Source organism: Rana temporaria, chromosome 4 (assembly GCF_905171775.1).
Source record: "Rana temporaria chromosome 4, aRanTem1.1, whole genome shotgun sequence".
In the NCBI taxonomy this organism is placed as follows: domain Eukaryota; kingdom Metazoa; phylum Chordata; class Amphibia; order Anura; family Ranidae; genus Rana; species Rana temporaria.
In genome coordinates, this window is record NC_053492.1 from 256,445,674 (window position 1) to 256,460,919 (window position 15,246).

A 15,246-nucleotide genomic window follows, 5' to 3' on the forward strand; every position below is an offset into this window, starting at 1 on the left:
CTGGTGACCAGATGGTCACCAGTCATCTCTATGACCGTCGGAGGCCCAGGCGCGATGTGATGACGTCACGCCCGGGTCCCCGTAAGTAAACAAACCGCAATTGCGGCTAGTTTAAATGAGATCTGTGAATTTTTTTTCACAATCTCATTCTTTCCAGACTGGAGGAGAGATGTGGGGTCTTATTGACCCCGCATCTCTCCTTAAAGAGGACCTGTCACACACATTCCTATTACAAGGGATGTTTACATTCCTTGTAATAGGAATAAAAGCGATTGAAAAAAAAAAAGTGTAAAAAAAAGTGTAAAAAATAAAGAAATAAGTAAAATAAAAAATAAAAAATAATAATAAAACAATTAAAATGCCCCTGTCCCCGGTAGCTCGCACTCAGAAGCGTACGCACATGTAAGTCCCGCCCACGTATGTAAACATCGTTCAAACCACACATGTGAGGTGTCGCCGAGTGCGTTAGAGCGTGTGCAACAATTCTAGCACTAGACCTCCTCTGTAACTCTAAACTGGCAACCTGTAAAAATTTTAAAGTGTCGCCTATGGAGATTTTTAAGTAACGAAGTTTGGCGCCATTCCATGAGTGTACGCAATTTTAAAGCGTGACATGTTAGGTATCTAGTTACTCGGCGTAACATCATCTTTCATATTTTACAAAAAAATTGGGCTAACGTTACTGTTTTGTTATTTTTTAATTTATGAAACCATTTTTTTTACAAAAAAAAGCCGTTTGAAAAATTATTGCGCAAATATGGTGCAAGATAAAAAGTTGCAATGACCGCCATTTTATTCCCTATTCCCTCCATGCTAAAAAAACATATATAATGTTTGGGGGTTCTGAGTAAATTTCTAGCAAAAGAATGAGGATTTGACATGTAGGAAAGAAGTGCCAGAATAGGCCCGGGAAGGAGGTGGGTTTTAAAGCCCGGTATTGAAGTGGTTAAAGGGGACATATGTATACGTCCTTTTGCCTGTCCGTGCCATGCTGCAGATGTATATCTGCGTGTGGCGGTCGGCAAGCAGTTAAAGAGGGGGTTCACCGAATTTTTTTTTTTAACATGACATTCAGCCGAGTTGTCAGAATGACAATCGGCTGTTTTTTTTCAGTGCCGTACATACCGTATTTTCACCACCGCTTCCGGGTATGTAATGTGCGGGACTGGGCGTTCCTAATTGATTAACATCTTTCCGACCGGTGCATACAGCGTCACGAGTTGCTGAAAGAAGCCAGACTGCGAGTCGGCTCTATACGGCGCCTGCGCACCGACGTTCGCCTTCTTTCGGCAACTCGTGACGCGCTGTATGCGCCGGTCGGAAGGATGTCAATCAATTAGGAACGCCCAGTCCCGCACATTACATACCCAGAAACGGCGGTGAAAATACAGTATGTACGGCACTGAAAAAAAAAAAAAACAGCCGATTGTCATTCTGACAACTCGGCTGAATGTCATGTTAAATTTTTTTTTTTTGGGATGAACCCCCGCTTTAAGAAGAGTCACATAAAGGTATATGTAGCATATGTAAATGCATGTTTTGCACATTAACTTGCAATCATATGGCTGTGTTTATAAACAAAGGGCCATTGTTACCAATAGGCTTAGCATTATAGTTAGCATTAGGTATAGAGGAATTATTAGGGTTCATGTGGATCCAATATAGTTAAAAGGAGCTTCTCTAACCCTCAGGGTCTATTTTAATTATAAAGGCTTGGGTTTATTTCCTTTTAAAATAATAAACACATCAAACTTACCTGCTCTATGAAATGGTTTTGCACAGAGCAGCCTTAATCCTCCTCTTCTCGAGTCCCCTACAGGTGCTCCTGGCCCCTTCCCCTTGCCGAGTGCCCCCAGAGAAATAATTCACAAACTTAAGCTTAGGTTTACATGGTAGTGGGTCCTGTGTGCTATGTTTGTGTAGGCACAGCAGCATATTGATTTGAATTGGGTGATATACCTGATGGAAGTACAGGGAAAACGTTTCTAAACTGTTTCAAAAAATGTGGGTGCATGGATTTGCATGGTGTTCCGGCACCATGTGGTTTCATACACCCAAAAATGTGCTGTATTTTCAGATTCGTCCGGGTACCACTATGAAGTAATATCACCCCTATGCATCTGCAAAAGAGTAGCACATTTTGCCTTTGGGTTGGGGACATGTGTGATTTACGCAGATTCCCTGCTTAATAAGACACGCTAAAAAACATCTACAAAATACAGTATGGAATTTCAGACAGCAGCATGTTCATCCCTTGTAATAGCAAATAGGTTGATCCAAAAAAAGATAAAAAATACAGTGTAATATTTAAAAAATTGCTCCTGCCCCCCCATGTTGAAATGTGAATGTGCAGTCCTGTGCGCATATGTAAAAGCTGACTGCACCACACATGAGGTATTGCTATGAACATTAGAACAATAATTCTAGTGCCAGATCTGTTTAACTCCAAACTGGTAACAGGTAAGTCTGTAAAGGCTTTTAAAACATTCCCTATGGATAATGTGTTGTGATATGTTAGCTATCTATTTACTCAGTGTAACCTCATGTTTTGCATTTTACAAAAAAAAAAACATGTATTCTATTGTGTTTGTGTGCAATAAAATTAAATAAAGTGTATTTTAGCATCAACAATTTATGTTTGATAAACTGTTGAGCAAATATTGTGTGACATAAAAATTGAAACAACCACAATTTTATTCTCCAAGGCCTTTGCTTTCATAAAATATATATTGTTTGGGGTTCTAAATGATTTTAGAGCAAACAAATCCAATTTTTACATGTGTGTGAGAAATGTCAGAATTGGCACGGTAGTCATGTGGTTAGCATTTAATCTGATACCTGACTTATTGGTGTACATGAAGCTCTGTGTGCACATCATCTGCAAATATAGCTGAAAAGTAGTATGCCCAGTGTTTATTTTAACACTTGGTGTTTTTTATTTATCTTCTTCAGTGTATAGCATTTTTATTTTGAAGTGTCCTGTATACCTAAAGTTAAACCTTACTTCGCCCAATCATGGCATCAATCATCAACCAAGCAGTAGGTTTATTTTAAAACCACTTCCAGACCACCCACTGTATATATATATACATGGGCGTCCGCTCCATAGGGCAAGGGGGGGCAATTGACCCTCCCTGGAAAATCGAGAAGATATTGAAGAGTTTTGCACTTGCGGGCTGTCCGAGCGGTCCCGGGCTGGATGTCACACAGGCACAGCGAGCAGAGTGAAGCCACCCCCCTCCAGTGTTTATGTGTACACAGGAGGAGGGAACCTGTTGTGTCTGTGCCGCAGTGATGGCTAATCTGAGGTACTTAATGGGATGGGGGGAGGGGGGTCCGTCTGTGCTGAAGGGGGTTTGTGCTGAATGGGGGGTCCATCTGTGCTCAAGGGAGGGTCTGGACTGAAGGGGGGACCTGTGCTGAAGGGAAGGTCCATCTGTGCTGAAGGGGGGTCTGTACATTCTCTAGGCTATATTTATATGGGCATGGAGTGAAGATGAATTATCGCAAGAGCTATTTCAAACTGCCAGCTGGCCGCGTTATCGGTAAAGCGACGCTAAAAAGTGACGCTTTACCATCGTCTTAGCTGCACTGTTCAGCCGCTAGTGGGGCACAATTAATCACCGCTAGCGTTTTCGAAGAAAGGGTATCGCAGCTGCCAAAGCGCCCCTCCCTGAAAAAATGTCAGCGGACGCCCATGTATATATATATATATATATATACGTCTACACTTTAAAGATGGATATCTCGGTTATGGCAGTAGCTGCTGCCATAACTGAGGTATCCATCTTTTCAGCGGGCGGTCCGGTTTACAATAATGGTGGTCTCAGCGGTGGATTTGCAGCAAGATCACCGTTATCGGCGGTGGGAGAGGGCCCCCCGCCGCTTACTGGAGCCGTCGTAGCGGCAGAGACGATCAGGTATTGTCACGCCAGTGGTATGGATACGAGTGAGGACAAGATGGCCCCCACCCATCTCCATACCATAGCAGGGAGTAAGCAACGTCAAAACGTCACTTCCGTCCATATCTCTTAAAGGGCCTTTTTTTTGTATTTTTTTTTTTAAGAGGACCTGTCATGCTTTTTTCTATTACAAAGGATGTTTGCGTTCCTTGTAATAGGAATAAACGTGACCCATTTAAAAAAAAAAAATATGTTTTAAAATCAATTACTGTAAGTAAAGTAAAATAAATAAGATTTTTTTTTTTTTAAAGAGCCCCATCCCGACGAACTTGCGCACAGAAGCGAATGCATTTGTGAGCAGCGCCCGCATATGAAAATGGTGTTCAAATCACACATGTGAGGTATCACCGCGATCATTAGAGCAAGAGCATTAATTCTCGCCCCTCCTATGTAACTCAAAACATGAAACCTGTAGAATTTTTTAAACGTCGCCTATGGAGATTTTTAAGGGTAAAAGTTTGATGCCATTCCACGAGCGGGAGCAATTTTGAAGCGGGACATGTTGGGTATCAATTTACTCGGTGTAACATTATCTTTCATGATATAAAAAAAATTGGGCTAACTTTACTGTTATCTTATTTTTTTATTAAAACAGGATTTTTTTCCAAAAAAAGTGCACTGTAAGACCGTTGTGCAAATACGGTGTGACAAAAAGTATTGCAATGACCGCCATTTTATTCTCTAGGGTGTTAAAAAAATGTATAATGTTTGGGGGTTCTAAGTTTTTTTCTAGCAAAAAAAGTGTTTTTAACTTGTAAACACTGGGGCAGATCCACAAAGGTATTACGCCGGCGTATCTCTTGATACGCCACGTAATTTCAAATTTTGCGCGTCGTATCTTTGTTTTGTATCCTCAAAACAAGATACGACGGCATCTCGGCTAGATCCGACAGGCGTACGTCTTAGTACGCGGTTGGATCTTAGCTGCAATTTTTTTTGGCGGCCGCTAGGTGGCGTTTCCGTCGAATTCTGCGTCGAGTATGCAAATTAGCTAGTTACGACGATCCACGAACGTACGACTGGCCGGCGCATTTTTTTACGTCGTTTGCGCTCGGCTTTCTCCGGCGTATAGTTAAAGCTGCTGTTATGAGGCGTACTAAATGTTAAGTATGGCCGTCATTCCCACGTACAATTTTGAATTTTTTACGACATTTGCGTAAGTCGTTCGCGAATAGGGATTTGCATAGAATGACGTCACCGTCGTGAGCATTGGCTTGTTTCGGGTTAATTTTGAGCATGCGCACTGGGATACCCCCACGGACGGTGCATGCGCAGTTAAAAAAAAACATTGTTTACGTCAGGTCACGATGTATTAACATAAAACACGCCCCCATCACTGAGATTTGAATGGCGCGCCATTACACCGCCACAGATACACTACGCCGCCGTAACTTACGGCACAAATTCTTTGAGGATTAGAAAAAAAAGAACACAGTTACGGTGGCGTAGTGTATATTAGATACGCTGCGCCCGGCGCAGAGGTACATGGATCTGCCCCACTGAGTCTAAAAAACAGGCTCGGTCCTTAAGTGGTTAATGCCCAGCTCTCCACCAGTACATACTCTCATTTCCTTTGCTTCGTCATAGCTCTATATGGCTGCCCGGAGTGAGGAGAGGAAACCCCGTTTATGTTTCAATATTTATGGTGAGAGAATGAAACACTGTAGAAACCCTCTAGCCATCCTCATGTGACAGCACTGAACCAGGCATAAGCTTTGAAAATGACCCCCACATTACAGCACTGAGACAGCTATGCTCTTCTATAATTGAAAATATCAGGCATTCCCTTTGTAGCAAATAAATGTAAAAATCTGCACACTGGTTCTAGGCCAGTGACTCTGAAAACAATTAATTCAATAAATCACCAGGACAGCAAGACAATCTTGTATTTTCAAAAGAAATTTAGCAATGGCAGCCTGCTTTTTTTTTTAACTCAACACAGGTTTGCTTGAACCATTTAGAGGTGTACTGGGACTTTTAAAGCTAATATCTGAAGGAAACCTTATTTGGTGCCTATGGAATGAACTTTACAAGTATGTCTGCTGCAGTGGGACAGATTTCTGTGTATGAATGAAGATACTGTAAGGATGGAGCCCCACACAGCTCCACTGATTTCAAATGTTACAGTGGCTGTGGTTTGAGGGTAGGGTGAGCCAATATACAACTTGTTACATAGTACACCCTAAATAGTGGGGTAACATATACCATGGTGCAAAAGATGAAGTTAGCCTTTAAATGTCATATATTACTTAAATGGTGATAACAGTAACTGTAACTTCCTGTTGTTTACACATTGCACATTCAGTGCTGCTGCCCCCTTTAGATCATGCCATCTCTATGTATTAGGAGGAGCCATGGCACCAAAATACATATTATATTATCTATTACACTGCAAAGCAAGAACTGGCCTAAAGTAAGAAAAGTAATATCATTAGTGCATAAAAGGAAATGTAATTTTTACGTGTTTAACAAAAGTAGCAAAACCTATTAACTTTTTTTGTATTGACAAATGCGTCCTCTTTAAGAACATGTCAAAAGAATCATTTATATTAATAGCACAATATTGGATTTTCTAAATGCTTTTATATGATTAATCCTTGCAGTATTGTATCAGGGAATAAAATCAAATATTATTCTTTCATTTAAAACAGATCTTCACCTTCCTGTCACTTTCCGAACTCAATTTAGTATCGGCCTCTCGCTTCATTGCACACAGTTATAACTAGCAGTAATAATAATGGTTTGACATAGCAGTGAGAATCTAGAGTACAAAATCTTGCCAACAGTAGCCATGAATTAATAAGGTGAGATTTTATTCTCACTTTCAAGCTATTAAAACTTGGCACAAAGTAGAAAAAGAATCATATAGGTTTAATACTTCTCAAACATAAAAAAAAACATTCTTATTACTGCATATGTTTACCTTTAATCAGTTTATTATTAAATATTTAATAACAGTTTATAAAAAAAAAAATTAAGGTCAGCTGCACTCCAAAAATACATTTTAGTGTGGTTTGGTTGCTGGCTTGGTTTCCATCTATTAGGGATTAAGGATGAGCTGAACACCCCCCTGTTCAGTTCTCAGCAGAACACCCGAACAGGGGAAATGTTCTAACCCAAACGGCAAACCCCATTGAAGTCTATGGGAGCCAAACATGAAAAATCAAAAGTACCCAATTTGAAAGCCAATGTGCAAGTAATTGGCCATAAAAAGGGTATGGGGGGTCTAAGTACTGCCCTGGGGGACATGTATCAATAAAACTTGCGACAATAAAAATGAAAAATTCCTTTAAGTATAGTGCCTGGGGGGGGGGGGGTCCCCTTAATGTGCTTTTAAAGTGGCGCATCTGTAACATGCATAAAACATACTGCAGCAAAAAATACATTCTAAAGAAAAAAACAAGTCAAATTCCATCTAGATGACTCGTAGTTGACTCATAGTTACAATTGCCGGCACCTTTCGGGACTGTGGTTTTATTTATGTTATGGATTTTACATTAAAGAGATTTATCATACCTCGGAGTGCAGCCATTAATTTCTTCTTACCCTTCGGGACTGGTATGGATTTGGAGAGGAACCCCACGGCAAAAAAAAAGCATCCCAAAAATCTATACCAGACCCTATCCAGTCATACAGCCTGGCAGAAAAAAAGGCGGGGGCAAGCGAGGACCAGGCCACTAAACCTTAACACATGCCTTCAACAAGGGGGATGGGTCCTTTGGGAGCCCCCTGCCCAAAAGAACCATGTCTCCATGTTGCTGGGGACAAGGGCCTCTTCTTGACAGCCCCAGATCCCGGCCCCCCATGTGAATGAGTATCGGGTATATAGTACCCCTACCCATTCACCAAAAAAGTGCCAAACAATAATAAACACAAAAAAACTGTTTTGGACAAATCCGTTATTTAAAAAAAAAAATAATGTCCCTCGATTACATCCATCATCAATCATGCCGTCCGCTGACCTGAAAAAAAAGCTTCATCTCCTGAGAGGCCTTCTGCCAACTGCCTCCTCTCCACTTTGACATTTCTTTTATAGCTACGTCATCTGATGACACCGCTCCTTCTGACATCACAGACTGCTGCATGCTGGGCATGTGACATCATGTGGGAGTGGGGGCCACCATATGATGTAGATATGTGGCCCCGCCCCTTATCTATATAAGAAATGACAAAGCGGAGAGAAGGCTGTCGGCGGGAGGCCTCCCAGGTGGCGGAGCATTTTTTATTTTATTTGTAGGGTTAGCGGGCGGAGTGATTGAAGATTTATTTATTGTAATGGACACTATTTTTTAATTTTGCAAAAACTGTTTCTTGTGTTTATTACTTCTAGCCACTATGTACCCGATACTCATTCATGTGGGGAGGGCGGGATCTGGGGCCCCCTTGTTCCAGATTCTGATAAGACCCCTGTGCGCAGACCCCAAAACCACAGCCCAGGGTTGTCAGGAAGAGGCCCGTATCCCCATCAAATAGGCAGGAGGTGTTTTGGGGTGGAAGGGGCAGAGCTCCCCCTGCCCCCAAAGCACCCACCCCCCATGTTGCATAGTTACTCTGGCTGAAAAAAGACACAAGTCCATCTAGTTCAACCAATAAAAGGAAAAAAATGTACATATATATATACAAATATAAACACACATGTATAGTCCTATATATACAATCCTATGCCTACAGTTGATCCAGTGGAAGGCCAAAAAACAACAACAATAAAGCATAATTCAATTTGCTTCAGCAGGGGAAGCAATTCCTTCCTAATCCCCCAAGAGACAAACAAATATTCCCTGGATCAACTTTACCTATAAATGTTAGTATCCAGTTATGTTATGAACATTTAGGAAAGAATCCAGGCCTTTCTTAAAACAATCTACTGAGCTGGCCAGAACCAGCTCTTGGCGGAGTCTATTCCACATTTTCACAGCTCTTACTGTTAAGAAGCCTTTCCGTATTTGGAGATGAAATCTCGTTTCCTCCATACGTAAAGATTGCCCCTTGTCTGTCATTAACCACTACGCTCTTAATTCTGTTTTTAGACAGTATTCTATTCAAATACAAATTTTTCCAAGCCTGTAGACTTTACTTTACACATTAACCCTGTTTCAAACGATTTGGCAAAATCTAAATATACTAATTCCACAGCCACCCCTCTGTCCAGGGTTTTACTTCTTCATAAAAATAAATCAGATTTGTCCTTCATGAATCTATGTTGTCTGTTATTTAAAATATTATTATTTTTCGCAGCAAGAGCTCATTAATGTGGTCTTTTTTTTAAACTCTTCAGTATCTTCCCAACTATAGAAGTTAAACTAACAGGTCTGTAGTTACTTGGTAAAGCCTTTGATCCCTTTTTAAATATAGGCACCACATTGGCGGAATGCCAATCCGGTGGGTACTATTCCAGTCATTAAAAACTCAGTCAATGACTTTGAAATGACAAAACTCAATTCTTTTAGGATCTGCTGGTAAATGTCATCTGGTCCAGATGGTTTGTTCACCTTTATTCTATCTAAATATAGGGGAAATGACTGATCGCTGTTCATACATTGTATGAACAGACGGTCAGGCATTTCTCCCCTGACAGGACCAAGAGCTGTGTGTTTACACACACAGCTCCCGGTTCTCGCTCGTTAACGAGCGATCGCGGGTGCCTGGCGGTGATCACGACCGCCGGGCACGCGCGCGGGAGTCAGGAGCGAACGGGGGCGCACGTGTGCGCCTCCTAGTGGCGCGCGCGAGCCCTTATTGGCTGCTGGGAGAGATGACGTAGATCTATGTGATCTCGCCCAGAAGAGCCGACCTGCCGCCATAAAACTGCGGCGGCTGTTTGGCAAGCAGTTAATAAAACTAATGCAAAATACTCTGAAACTGGTCTAAAAATAGATATCCACAGAGCATTTCTTGTAAGACCTAAATAAATAGTTAGTTATGTTTAACCTCATGATAATTTTTCTTTGAAATCCATGATATAAAAAATAATTATAAAACGTGAATCAAATATGACCTTTTATTATATACATCTATGCTTCACACATTCTATTAACATTGATTACTACAAGTAGCAAATTATATATAAATTAAATAATTTCAGTGGAATATTCTTACTTATGAATTTGAAAACATGTTGTCTGTTATTTAAAATATTATTATTTTTCGCAGCAAGAGCTCATTAATGTGGTCTTTTTTTAAACTCTTCAGTATCTTCCCAACTATAGAAGTTAAACTAACAGGTCTGTAGTTACTTGGTAAAGCCTTTGATCCCTTTTTAAATATAGGCACCACATTGGCAGAATGCCAATCCGGTGGGTACTATTCCAGTCATTAAAAACTCAGTCAATGACTTTGAAATGACAAAACTCAATTCTTTTAGGATCTGCTGGTAAATGTCATCTGGTCCAGATGGTTTGTTCACCTTTATTCTATCTAAATATAGGGGAAATGACTGATCGCTGTTCATACATTGTATGAACAGACGGTCAGGCATTTCTCCCCTGACAGGACCGAGAGCTGTGTGTTTACACACACAGCTCCCGGTTCTCGCTCGGTAACGAGCGATCGCGGGTGCCTGGCGGTGATCGCGACCGCCGGGCACGCGCGTGGGAGTCAGGAGCGAACGGGGGCGCACGTGTGCGCCTCCTAGTGGCGGGCGAGTGCCCTTATTGGCTGCTGGGAGAGATGACGTAGATCTATGTGATCTCGCCCAGAAGAGCCGACCTGCCGCCGTAAAACTGCGGCGGCTGTTTGGCAAGCAGTTAATAAAACTAATGCAAAATACTCTGAAACTGGTCTAAAAATAGATATCCACAGAGCATTTCTTGTAAGACCTAAATAAATAGTTAGTTATGTTTAACCTCATGATAATTTTTCTTTGAAATCCATGATATAAAAAATAATTATAAAACGTGAATCAAATATGACCTTTTATTATATACATCTATGCTTCACACATTTACATCTATTAACATTGATTACTACAAGTAGCAAATTATATATAAATTAAATAATTTCAGTGGAATATTCTTACCTATGAATTTGAAAACATTTTAACATTACTGTCGCATTTGTTTATATTTTACATCTCAAATTTATAATATATATTAAATGAACCATTCAGTAGCTGTTGATAAAGGTTTCTGTTCTCCTGCAGTGACCACGAGTAAGTTGAAACACCAGTCAAGAATACTATCAGGCCCCATACTCACGAGCAAACATGTCTGCTGAAACTGGCCCGCAGGCCAGTTTCAGCAGACATGTTTGGTCGTGTGTGGGCGCGAGCGGGCCGAATTCCAGCAAACATTTGCCCGCCGGGCCTTTTCCCAGCAGACAAATATTCCTGGACTTGTTTTAAAACAGCCCGCTGGAATTCTGCCCGCTCGGACATGTACGGTCGTCAGTACAGACCTACCGTACATGTCCAGGCGCCCGCCGTCCCTCGCATGCGTCGAATGACTTCGACGCATGCGTGGAAGCATTTTAAAGGCGGGCCGCCCACGTCGCCGCGTCATTGTCGCGGCGACACTGCGTCATCGACGCGGCGACACCGCGGACACGCCCCGCGTATTGTTTACGCGCGGACTTCTGTACGATGGTGTGTACAACCATCGTACAGAAGCCCTCTGGCAGACATGTATGGTGAAAACGGTCCGACGGACCGCTTTCACCATACATGTTTGTCCGTGTGTACCCGGCCTCAGAACTGTTTGCCCACCTACTGCAGATACCATATACAGTAGAATTGTACTCCACTACATTTACGCTGCTTTAAAGTGGAGGTCCACACAAAAAGTGAACCTCTGCTTTTCAAAACCCTCCTCCCCTCCGGTGTCACATTTGGCACATTTCAGGGGGGAGGGAGGAGCAGATACCTGTATAATACAGGTATTTGCCCCCACTTCTGGGCATAACCTCCCCCCCCCGCTGTCTTCTAGGAAACACACTGGTCCCAGGAGACAGCGGGGACCAGTAAAGACACGCAGCGCGACTTTCCCATGCGCAGTAGGGAACCGTAAAGTGAAGACGCAATGCTTCACTTCCTGATTCCCTCACAGAGGATGCCGGCGGGGGCAGCCGAGACCCGAGCGATTGCTCGGCTTCAGCTGCCGACTTAAAAGTCAGCAGCTGCAGTATTTGTAGCTGCTGGCTTTTAGGTGACATTGAAGACATAGATGCTGGGACTTGTTGGGTCTGGATTTGTTATACAATTTTTGCAGAATGGGACTGAGTCTTCCCACTGATAGTATTCACACATAGAGATGCTGGAACTTGTTTTGCTAGAATTTGTGACACAGAACTTGAATTTAAAGGGGTTGTACTGCTATTGATCTGTGACCCATTTACTCCATCTTGGTTTTTGGTGGGATGTAAACTTCTTTTATTTGAACTAGGTATACAGCTGATGATTTTTACGAGTTCCTATTATACAGTACATACAGTGCCTTGAAAAAGTATTCATATCCCTTGACATTTTCCATATGTTGTCATGTTACAACCAAAAACATGCATTTATTTTAAAGGGATTGCATGTGATAGACCAACACAAAGTGGCACATAATTATGTAGTGGAAGGAAAATTATAAATGTTTTTCATTTTTTTTTTTACAAATAAATATGTGAAAAGTATAACCACCTTTTGCTGCAATTACAGCTGCAAGTCTTTTTGTGGATACCTCTACCAGCCTTGCACTAGAGAGTGAAATTTTTGACCATTATTCCTTGCACAATCGTTCAAGGTCTGTCAGATTGGATGGAGAGCATCTGTGAACAGTAATTTTCAAGTCTTTCCACAGATCCTATATTAGGATTTAGGTCTGGACTTTGTTTTCAATCTGAGTTTTATTAAGTTCTAGTAGTTCCCAGTTATACATACATTACTACTATAATCGTAGCAATCAAGCATACAAATATGATACATATTATCTTAACCAAAACGTCTAACAAACATACATGAGGGAGATAGAGGGAAAAAAAAAAAAAAAAAAAAAAAAAAAAAAAAAAAAAAAAAACAAGGGGGGGGAAAGAAAGAGGTAGAAAAAAAAAAAAAATAAAAGGGATAGGAAGTAATCAAAAAAGGGTTATGATCCACTAGTGATAATCCCCCCAGCATGGCTACTCGTCTATATGGTTCCCTTTGACCCAGCTTAAGAATTCATCTGACTTTCGAAATTCAGACCATGCAGTCCAGGTATAAGAAAACTGCTCTTCCCTTCCCATTTCCCGTGCCAATAGGCTTTCCAAGTCCCTAGAGCGTTCCAATTCCTTCGCCCATTCCCCCAGGGAAGGCACTAACCTCGTCTTCCAATATCGCGGGATAACTACTCTAGCTGCTGAAATGAAGTATCCAAGCACCTCATCTCTTGCCTTTTTTAAGGGACCTGGGGTCATGTTTAGGAGAGCCACTCTGGGTGATGCGCAAATTACTGTACCCTCCAGTTTTCCATATAAATCGAAAATTTGTTTCCAGAACCTTCTTACCGGCGGGCAATCCCACCAGACATGTAGCATGCTACCTTTTGCCTCATGGCAACGCCAACAGGTGTCAGGTATATCTTGATTAATTTGGTGCATTATAGAAGGACACCTATACCATCTACTCACCAGCTTATATGCCTTTTCTTGTGATCTTGTGTCTATTGAGGTTTTATGAGTCATAATGAAACTTTTTTGCCAATCTGGTAAAGCTATATTCTCTTGGAGTTCTTTCTCCCATTTCCGTGTAAACGGGGGTAGATCTGGACGAATTAAAAGCAAAAGGATAGAATATATTATAGAAATTGAGTGTGACAGTGGTTCTTTTTGTAATAACAAAGATTCAAATGCGGTTGGTTCGGCATAGAAATCTTGTTTCGATGGAATTGATCGTATATAGCATAAGGCTTGATGTCTCTGTAACCACTGCGCAGGGTTCTGAGAGGTCTTAGTCAACGGAGAATCTACCACTGATAATGAATCTGTCTGAAGTACTTGAGCAATTCTCCTATGTTCTTGTTTGTACCAGGGCCCAAAGGTGATTGCGTGTAAAGCTGGTATAAAATCCGGTGTTCCAAAAAAAGGGGTCATGGGGCTCAACTGTTTTGATATTTTATATATAGGTATCAATCGGTCCCATATATACAGTGTTTGCCTAGTAAGGTCTACTGGTATTGAAAGGCCTTTTCGTAAAATAGGCGATGTCCATGGAAGGGCACATAAATCTATAGGATTCATATGTCCTTCCAATTGAACCCATTGCTTCGAGGAGGAGTGGTGAAACCAGTCAATGATACGTACTAATATGGTCGCTTTATGATAGATCGAAACGTCTGGTACCCCCACTCCACCTTTATTTTTTGGTAGAGACAGTGTCTCAAAACTAATTCTTGACTGGACTGAATTCCAGATAAACCTAGAAAAGAGTCGATGAATTTTACGAAAGAACACTGCCGGAAGATGGATTGGGATTGTTTGAAACAGGTATAGAAGACGAGGGAGTATGTCCATCTTAAGGGTATTAATTCTACCAAACCACGAGAGACGTTTAAGTGTATATGATGTCAGAGTTGTTTGGATTTTATTGAGCATAGGGAGAAAATTTAGAGAATATAGTTGTGCTGGTGACGCTGGGATACTAACCCCCAAGTATCGAATCGACTCCATACACGTCTTAAATGGAAAGTCCTTCGATATTCGCTTCATTTTGGCTTGCGGAACAGATATATTGAGAAGTTCTGATTTGTTATAATTGACTTTAAAATGACTAACTTCGCTAAATCTCTGGAATTCTAAGAGTATAGAAGGAATAGAGGTATGTGGATTTGTTACAAATAATAATAGATCATCTGCAAATAGGGCCAGTTTTTCATGTAAGGGACCTACTTGAATGCCCGTTATGTTTTCATTTTGTCTCAGTGCATTTGCAAGATGTTCCATTATTATAACATACAACAATGGGGAAAGAGGACATCCCTGACGTGTTCCATTAGAGATATGAAAAGCTAGGGACAACGATCCATTCACCCTAACTCTAGCCGAGGGCAAATGGTAAAGAGACATAATCCTTGCCATCATACAGGGACCCAAGCCAATTTGTAAGAGGGCAGCTCGTAAAAATTTCCAACTAACCCGGTCAAACGCCTTTTCGGCGTCAACTGTTAACAGACATAAAGGAATCTCATGAACACGGGCATAGTCCGTCAGCAGGAGGGTTTTAAGCGTGTTATCTCTTGCCTCTCGACCACTGACAAAGCCAACCTGATCTAAATGGATTAGTTGAGGCAATAGTGGTTGTAAACGGCCTGCTAGAATTTTTGAAAATATT

At 41.4% G+C, this 15,246-nt stretch overlaps 1 protein-coding gene across 2 annotated transcripts in view; it reads left to right on the top strand.

Moving 5' to 3' along the window:
* GRIK2 (glutamate ionotropic receptor kainate type subunit 2) overlaps positions 1 to 15,246 on the top strand; it is an 843,393-nt gene that overhangs the window by 46,539 nt on the left and 781,608 nt on the right. The gene's annotated exons all lie outside the window — the stretch shown is intronic.